Genomic DNA, 9,213 nt, shown 5'->3' with positions numbered 1-9,213 from the left:
ACACAGCTACAGTGGAACACTCTGCATACATGAGGTCAGGAGAACAGTCTCCTCTGACACAACACTTCTTTCCCCTTTTTCCACTTGACCCCTAGAGAACAGTCTCTGTTCTGCTTTTACAGACAGGACATCTCCGATGTGCTGCACATATCCTAGACTGTGTCTAGCTAGATGCTGAGATCCTGGAGTGCTGTGTGTGGTGTGCTCTACTCAACTCAATGTGTGCTGACTGCAGCTAGAGGGCTGAGTGTGTGTGTGTGTGTGTGTGTGTGTGTGTGTGTGAGGTCATCATCTCTGCCGAACTGGAGCTCACCCACCTCCAAGGAGAATGTGTGTGTGTGTGTGTGTGTGTGAACGAGAGTAGGAATGGAGAGGGAGATGGAGTCTGAGAGACACACAGAGTGAGAGTGCCCTCTCCAGTCTTTTTTTTTCATTGAGGCCAATAAAAGCCACCCACACAAGCATGCATACAGTACTAACACACACACACACACACACACACACACACACCTAACTGAACCGGAGTTAGGCTATCTGGAGTGTGTTCTAAGTGGAGGATGCTTGTCATTGCTGGCTTTACCCGCTTTCCCACAGACACAGAAAGAAACACACACACACAAAGTTCATACAGTATACAGATCTATTTATGGGTGAGTGTTTACTCTGTGGCATGTGGGGTCGAGTAGGAGCTGTGAGTGAAGGAGACTGCCCAGTCTCCAGACTCCAGACTCCAAACACACACACACACACACACACACACACACACACACACAGCTCACTACGGAGTGTCAAACCCTGTAAACAAAGGCGGTCAACATCAGATCTTTAATGCCCATTGGAGTTAGCTGATTAGAGCACATTAGAAAGCCATCTTGGTGACTTATTTCTGTGCTGTTTCTGTGTGAGTTAAAGTTTGTTTAGTGTGGTTCTGGTGCAATGGGATTAGTGTTTGGTGCCAACTCATGGGGGCTTTGCCTGGGCAATCCTGGCTTCTGCCCCTACAACAACACAAAACACAAAAAAATCTTTGAACTGCATGAACGGCATGAACGGCAGGGATTATGATTATAGGATGATGGGGGGCAGTATGGGGGGGGGGGGGGGGGGGCAGTGTGGAGAGTAATTAATTACCCATTTGGGGGGTTATTATTTCACCAGCACTGATCAAAGACGAGAAGCCCAATCAGGACTTCTCTCTCAGGGCCTCTGCTCTCATGAGAGACTTGTCTCAATTCCTCATTTGAAAAAGGAAGCTGTGCGAAAGCATTTATATATATATATATATATATACAGTGAGGAGCACATGTATTTGATACCATGCTAAAACAGGAATATAAAATCATCATTTGACAATTGATCTTAATGCCTTAATTAAAAAAATGAGTAAAAATCAAACCGCCAAGGACACCAATTTTCTTTGTGATTGAAGAATGTATCGTACATAGATAAATGTTTTCGTAAAATGCTAGGGGAAGGAAGTATTTGACCCCCTATGTAACCCTATGGGAATTTAACACATAGGGTTAACATAGGGGCAGGCAGATTTTTATTTTTAAAGGCCAGCTATTTCATGGATCTAGGATATTATGCATCCCGATAAATTTCCCTTGGCCTTTGGAATTAAAATAGCCCCACATCATCACATACCCTTGACCATAGCTAGAGATTGACATGGTGCTTTTTCCAGTAGGCCTATTAGGCTGTTTGATTTGCATTGAGCTCAATGAGCATCAAACAGGCTAATAGGCCTACTGGAAAAAGCACCATGCCAATCTCTAGCTATGGTGAAAGGTATGTAATGATGTGGGGCTATTTTAATTCCAACTGCCAAGGGAACTTTATCAGGATGCATAATATCCTGAATCCATGAAATAGCTGGCCTTAAAAAATAAAAATCTGCCTGCCCCTATGTTAACCCTATGTGTTAAATTCCCATAGGGTTACATTGGGGGTCAAATACTTCCTTCCCCCTAGCATTTAGGAGGAACATTTATTTATTTACGAAACATTCTTCAATCACAAAGAAAATTGGGGAGCTTAGTGGTTTTATTTTTACTAAATTTTTGAATTAAGACATTAAGATCAATTGTGAAATGATGATTTTCTATTCCTCTTTTTAGGCAACTTTAGCATGGTATCAAATACATTTTCTCCTCACTGTATATATATATATATTTATACACACACATAGTTTTATTTTGTTTATTTGTTTATTCATTTTTGGCTTTAGTGCCGCGTTCGTGCACAGTAAGGGTTTGGAGATCAGCAAACGCAAGCTCGCGCTGTTCCAGCTCTTAGAAATATTTCGTATTGCACTGGAGCTTTCTAGAGCTCGCGCGATTTCTTATGTCAGTGAGACTAGAGAGGTGCAGAGAGGAGAACATTGCACTTGAGAGGACATGAGAAAGAGAGTGCAGAGAGGGCATGAGCGGAGGAGTGGGAAAAGAAAGGCGGGGGAGAAGAAAGAAAGGTGAGGTAGAGGTAGAGAGAGGAGGATCAGCAGAGTGCAATGCTCCATAAGATAAGAGCAGAGAAGAGAAGAGGAGAGAGGAGACTCCATTAATTTGCCAGCATTAATCTGCAGCACAGAGAGTCTGTCTCGGTCTTTCTCCCTCACATGCTCACATATGGGCAGTCTAGTCTCTTGTCTCGGCAAAGTGATATCCACTATTGTCTCATTAGCTCTGGACTGACAACTCAGGACACTACACTACAGCATCCACTTCTCTCTTTCACACACACTCTCACACACACACACAGTTTTCGATCACTGTTCATGTCATCTCTCACTCACTTTTTCACTTGTTTTCACCACTCCTACACTAGTTTCGCTCCTCTAAAAGTATGAAAAGTTATCTTGGTTTGAAAGATCACATTCACAAACTAGAAAAGCCAAGCGAAAACATAACCGCCTCCTGGATGATGGTGATCCGGACGGTGATCCGGATCACTCCCAAAATGTAATCGTCATTTCAGATCTTTCCTGAAAATTTCATTGAAATTCATCCATAACTTTTTGAGTTATCTTGCGAACAAACAGACAAACAGACTATATACTTTATATTTTATACTTTTATACTTTGAAAACCAAAATGGGTATTTTTGAAAAATGTTGCCCCAGGGAAATTCAGGCTTTTCTATGGAAGTCTATGAGGAAACAGGCTGCAGGTAACCCTACAGCCTGCCAGTTAGGGGGGGGGGGGGATCTGACATCACTTCTAATAGTCACTTCTTCTTCAGTGAGGTCCCTCTCTCTCACACACACACACACACACACAAAGAGAGAGAGAGCGAGAAGGGCTAGAATCAGGCCCTTACATCATAGCCCTGCTCTGCTCTGTCTGCTTTTCAAGAGTGCTTATGTCCAAGAACTCAACTGGCCTGGAATGGAGAGCACACCCAGGCCTATCCAGGCGTTTTATAGGTCAGTGGTCAGGAGGAACAGGAGAGAATGACCCCTCAAAGCCAGATGCTCACAGACTGAGAGCTTCTGTGCGAGACATCTATAAAGGCACAGTGACACAATCACGACATGGGGTGAAACGGAAATAGCACACCAACACCGTCATGAGCAGAGCTGTCAGTGTGTGAGTGTGTGTGTGAGATAATGAGGGCTGAAGGAAGCAAGGGCAGGGAGTTGAGCCAGTGCTGAGACACGGGAAGGGGGGGGGGTGACTCAGAATTGTATTGATGTAAGGGTGATTGGGGGAGGGTGGCATCAGTACAATTCTGAGTCACCCCCCTTGCTTCCTTCAGATGATCGCGGCCACTATGTCTGTACTCTGTAGTCCTGCGCCTCTTTAAAGGGACATTTCACCGATTAGCATTAAGCTTTGTATCTTTAGAAAAACAGTCATGTTTTTGAATGGTCGTGCATCATTCCGTTAGTTTGCCTTGAGATGGAAGAAATACGGATTTCAATGAAACCCATGAATAGGACTTCCTGCTTTCAATGATGTAAAATGATGATTTTAAATCATCGAAAGCAAGAAGTCCAACTTTGGTCCAATTTCTCCCATCTCAAGGCAACTGAGGGAATGATGCACGACCATTCAAAAACATGACTGGTTTTCTAAAGATACAAATGCTAATCGGTGAAATGTCCCTTTAAGCAGAGTCCTAACCAGAAAAGGTCTGCCCCTAGATGTCCTTCCCTTTCTCACTCTCTCCCAGTGACCAGCTGTGGCTGGTGTCTCGCCAGTCTGTGAGGTAACCCACACCGCTGGCACAGAGACTGCCAAGCGGAGAGACATCTGCTTTACCCACAATGCCTTGAGGCCGTGGCAGGAAAAGGACCACAGCTGCACCCCCACCCCATCCCCATATGCCCTCTGGAGGATGACAAGGTGGCACAGGGATGACAGTGATGCCCTTTCTAACACATTCACACTCATGTGATCGTCTATCGCTTTGAGAGCCACACAGCTGTGCTGCTGGCATCACCCAGATAGCCGTCTGTTCGAGAGCTAGCCTGGTAAATGTTAACGCCAACAGCCTGCTGATTCGAGCTAACATGTGAACGGCAAATACCAAGAGGGTGCTGTTCTAGAGCTAGCATGCAACACATTCTGCTAACGATGAGCACTTCTGACAGCTAGACGCACACTGATGTAGGTTGAATGACAACTGTCATGGGAGGAGCTCAAACTTCACAAAAACTGAACATCTAAGGCTTCTTTTTTTACTGGATTAAAATAAAAGGGCAAACTACAGCTAAAAACTTACTATCTCATGATTTTCTATAAACCTAAAATTGATAAGATTTTTTCTTGATTCATTAATCAGCCATATACTGTATAGGTCATAGCATGGTCCAAAACATTAAATAAAAGGCAGATCTCCAGCTGAGGCTAGTAGTTAATGCAGGGGCAGATGTCTGAATGAGGCTCCTTTTTACACTTGATGACTAGGTCATTAAGAGGAGTTGATGAGTGCTGTTGGCATGTGTGAAGACACAAACTAATGATGGTGTGTGTGTGTGTGTGTGTGAGTGTGAGAGAGAGAGAGAGAGAGAGGGTGATAATGAGGGGTGGCTTGCATAAGCCCACAACCCAAGGACATGCAGCTGTTAGTGCTAGTCCTCGCTCACACGCCCGCCCCGCCCCCCAAAGCATCCTCAAAGTAAGCTTGGACATTCACCCGACATGTGCGCTGTCAGAGCACACAGAGAGAGAATACTACCTGTTCCTATTCTCATGGATCCTAGGGGTGCCTCATATTAAACCAGACATTCCTGGCCATTGAGGCCGAGCCACATGCCAGACACTACATCTGGACCCTACGGAGGACAGTGTCTAGAATAACTTACATAACTATAGAACTATATCTACATGTATTTATTTTAGTTTCTTTCTAGACAGACAGACATTGTGTAACCCAGGGGTGTTTCCAGTTTTAAGCTGATCATCATGTATGATCATCACGTCAATAAAGGTTACATTAATACCAGCAATGAAATTGTTACGGCTCAGAGCCAGCTCAACTTCACATAGTTAAATACAAACATTAAATAGGAATGTTAAAATATTGTAAAGTCTAAAGCACAAATTAAAGTTAAGATATACTTTATGGACCTGTAGAAAACTGAAATGTGTCCTTTGTATTTTACCCATACAGGGGTAGTGTACACACATACAGTATGCGCACACACACTTGGCTAAGTGAGCCAGGAACTAGGAGCACACCCAAACTAGGAGCTCACATACACATCCGGAGCAGTGGGCAGCCGTTGATTGGGCGCCCAGGGACCAGCTGGGGGTTAAAAGCCTTGCTCAAAGGCACCTCATCTGTGGAAGTGGATGTGGGAAAGCACTGTTCAAATCACTCCCCTCACCCATATTCTTCCAACCAGTCAGGGATCGATCCAGCCATCGATCACTAGTCCGATTCCCTAACCAGCACGCCACGGTGTAAGAGTTACCCAGTTGTATGGGGATCAGATGATTAGGTATAATGGGTCAGACTTGTTGGAATGAGACCTCATGGGGGCTAGATTAATTTCTCTATGAATCAGTTCAGTCACAAGCCAATATAGTCACCAACCTGGTACAACTAGACTGGTATCTAGCTCAGCAAGCTGAGAGGTATTTACTTATACTTTGGTGGTTTGGCCATTCACCCAAGAAGCTATAACACTGGAAAATGGAAGAGCACATTTAAGCACAGCTCATTGCTGCCTCTAATTAAGCTAGAAAAAAAATGCCAGCTGAGCCACTGTGTACTTCATGGCACTTGCACAACAGAAAAGGATGGCATGAGGTTGGATATTTTAACGAATATTTTTGATCAGCTTCATGACAAACAAAAGAGTGCAATATAGATCCTAATCAGTCAGATGAATGATCCGAGGAGTGAAATGCGGAAACATCTCTTTTGAATGATATGCCACCTGTGCACTGGTGTCAGATGGCGGCTGGGAATGATAATGAGCAAGAGACGGGCATGAGTGATGAATGAATATGCAAATGACACAAGAGATGACGAAGAAGACACAGTCAAAGCCTTCCGCTGTAGGTCACCTTGTAGAGCAAGACTCAAACAATGCCAGGGCAATGGGTTTCAGGCCCAGGGAACTCATACCACAGTAGCGTGCCTAACGTCCCTATTCTATAAAAAACATTTACTAAATGAACCAATATCTACACACCTCTTTAGACCAGTCTTGTGTTATAATGAACCATTGCTGAGTGCTGACTCCCTTTAAAATGTTCCAACCTATCCATGCTCCTGTAACTACTAAACATGCATATTTTATATCATCACCGTGTACTGCACTGCTGAGGCATGGTTCAGTGCTGTTATACACAACAGTGTTTCAGTGCCAGGAAATAATGCCTCATATTCGGGAATAATCAGTGCATGCTTTTTTATCATCTGTTGTTGCCATAGGAACAAGGCAGAGGCTCTAATCTGAACGTGTGTGTGTGTGTGTGTGTGTGTGTGTGTGTGTGTGTGTGTGTGTGTGTGTGTGTGTGTGTGTGTGCGCGCGCATGTGTAGGAGGTAGAAAGTAGAAAAAGATTGTGACTGAAAGCTAATTTCAGATGAAAGAACAGAATGATCACAAAGAGACCTAACAAAACGCTATGGGAGAATGAAAAGGTAAAGCGTATTCAAAAAGGGACTACATGAGTCATGATTACGGGAGCAAAGGAAGAGAGAGCGCAAGAAAATGTCAACGTACTTATACGTTCAGTGTTCATATCAAATTTGAACATACTGCACATTCCTTTCCTGTGTGTCTGTTAAAGCACTGACCATTCTCCCTCCAGCTGGAGAGCATGAAAAGGGTCACACAGCCCCCAACCCTAGGAGCAATCAACAGAAATCTCCCAAGAGACAAATTCATCATGTCCCTACCCACAGTCACGGGGTGATAACATCAGAGCCGTTGTCAGCAACACTCGGGGAGTCGGGGGACATACCTCAGACATTTCAGACAAAAAATTTGATTTGCATTTAGGCTATATCTAGACCACCTTTAGAGGAATCACTTGGAGTCTTTGGGTTGTTTGGTCTGAACTAGTCTCTCCGATGGCCAGACATGTGGTCCGTGGCTGATTCTAGACCCCCTGCTGTCGGTTCTAGCCATAGGACAGAGGGGGACACCGGGATACCTCGACCCCCAGTCAGCGATTAACGCCAAACAAGGGGAACCCCGCGTCTGAGCTCCGCTAGTTAATCATGAACAGATGGGCCTAAATGTCTGGATCTCAGGGCAGGACTAATTCCAGACGAGAATCTTTTGGAATCTAACTGGATGTCTTTCAGTGTGGCCTTGGCAAAAAAAAACAAACAAACAAAAAAACACAGCACTCCTGTATAATAAGCGTATAAACCCTAACCTCACCATGTACACTTTCTTAATATAAGAAGTAACAAGTCAGAAGTCCTGTTGAATATAGAACTTCCATGCTTCTCGAACTAAATAAACTAACAGTTAACAAAGAGGCAAAACGAGGACGAGAGAAGTAAGCAGAGGGAGACAGATTCCATTAGATGGATCAAGATTCCTCTAGCTGTGACCGGAGATGACCTCGCTAACAGACGCCTGGTGAGCTACAGGCAGTTGTGTTGTTTTAGGGTTAGACTGAGATGAGGAGACAGAAACAGGGAAAAAACAGCGTGGGTTTGCTGTGCTTCGCCATCACACCACCACACCGCACAGAGGTTTAACATTGCCGCGCGCGTCCTCAAACCGCCAAGATGAAAGCTGTGATGTCACAGCCTAGAGCTGTGCGACGATGCGTCCAAGCCACACCTACTGCGCTGGAGGACGCAAAACATGCCGATGTAATGAAAAAACATGAATATCTATGTTACAAATCAATGCGTTTCAATGTTTACAAAAGACGGTTCAGAACGTCACATGCAAAAAGGATGACGCACTGGCCTGCAGATGAAGTAGGCTACCGTCTGAGCTGAACTCAAGATTCAAGATATTCTTTACGGTTATCTGAATAGAACATAGCCTATAAATCACAGTTGCCTTAGTAATATGCTGTCAGTGAAATTATGTAGGACACTGTTAACAACAGTCTACTTGAGTTAAATTAAAAGAAAGCAGATAGGCGACAGCATTTTAATCTAACAGACGTTGGGTGACAATTAACAAGAAAAACCGCACGCATTAAAAAAAAACCCACCGTCTTTGCAAATCCATTGAAAGGACGAACTACCTTTTCCGTTAGTGAGACACTTCATGCAAAACACTGAAGATGAAGCCGGGCATACATGCGTCAGCTCATCAGCCCTCTGCTTAGAGAAGAGGAGGGCAATCTTGCGGAAATTAGACCGCAAGGAAACATTTCTTCAGGAAAAGACAGGATGATCTCGACCTCACATAAGCATGATAATGATCAGCAGCACGGGCCTGACTGCAACAAACAAACGATTGCGACTGACATTACCGTAAATTGGTCCCTTTTCACCGTCCGAGGAAGATGTATCACCGGCCCGCTGTGGACGCTAGCCTACTGACAGCGGTAACGCTCAGTTTGAGACCCCGCTCTCATGATCCGATATGTCAAGCTATGGGTTCGCAAGGAATGCTGGGATTGTAGTATCCTACTATGCCCGCAATAGTCTACAAGAGCCTAGGTTCAGCTGAACAACTTCCAGTCCCTTGGCATGAACTGGATTTAATGGATTAATTAGGCCAAGCCACTGCTTTATTGTAGGCCTATAAATAATGTAATAGGTAGCCAGTATAACAG

General features: G+C 44.3%; 1 protein-coding gene across 1 annotated transcript in view; it reads right to left on the bottom strand.

Annotated features, from left to right (window-relative positions):
• epb41l3b (erythrocyte membrane protein band 4.1-like 3b) overlaps positions 1 to 8,972 on the bottom strand; it is a 47,414-nt gene extending 38,442 nt beyond the window's left edge. Inside the window, exon 1 of the mRNA XM_062551565.1 lies at positions 8,908 to 8,972. The gene's annotated coding sequence lies outside the window, so the exon portion shown is untranslated. The remainder of the gene's footprint in view (positions 1 to 8,907) is intronic.
• Positions 8,973 to 9,213: the final 241 nt, after the last annotated feature.

The sequence above is a fragment of the Sardina pilchardus genome, chromosome 2, assembly GCF_963854185.1.
Source record: "Sardina pilchardus chromosome 2, fSarPil1.1, whole genome shotgun sequence".
NCBI classification, from domain to species: Eukaryota; Metazoa; Chordata; class Actinopteri; order Clupeiformes; family Clupeidae; genus Sardina; species Sardina pilchardus.
The sequence above is the reverse complement of the archived record's forward strand: the minus strand, read 5'-3'. Positions and strand labels throughout refer to the sequence as shown.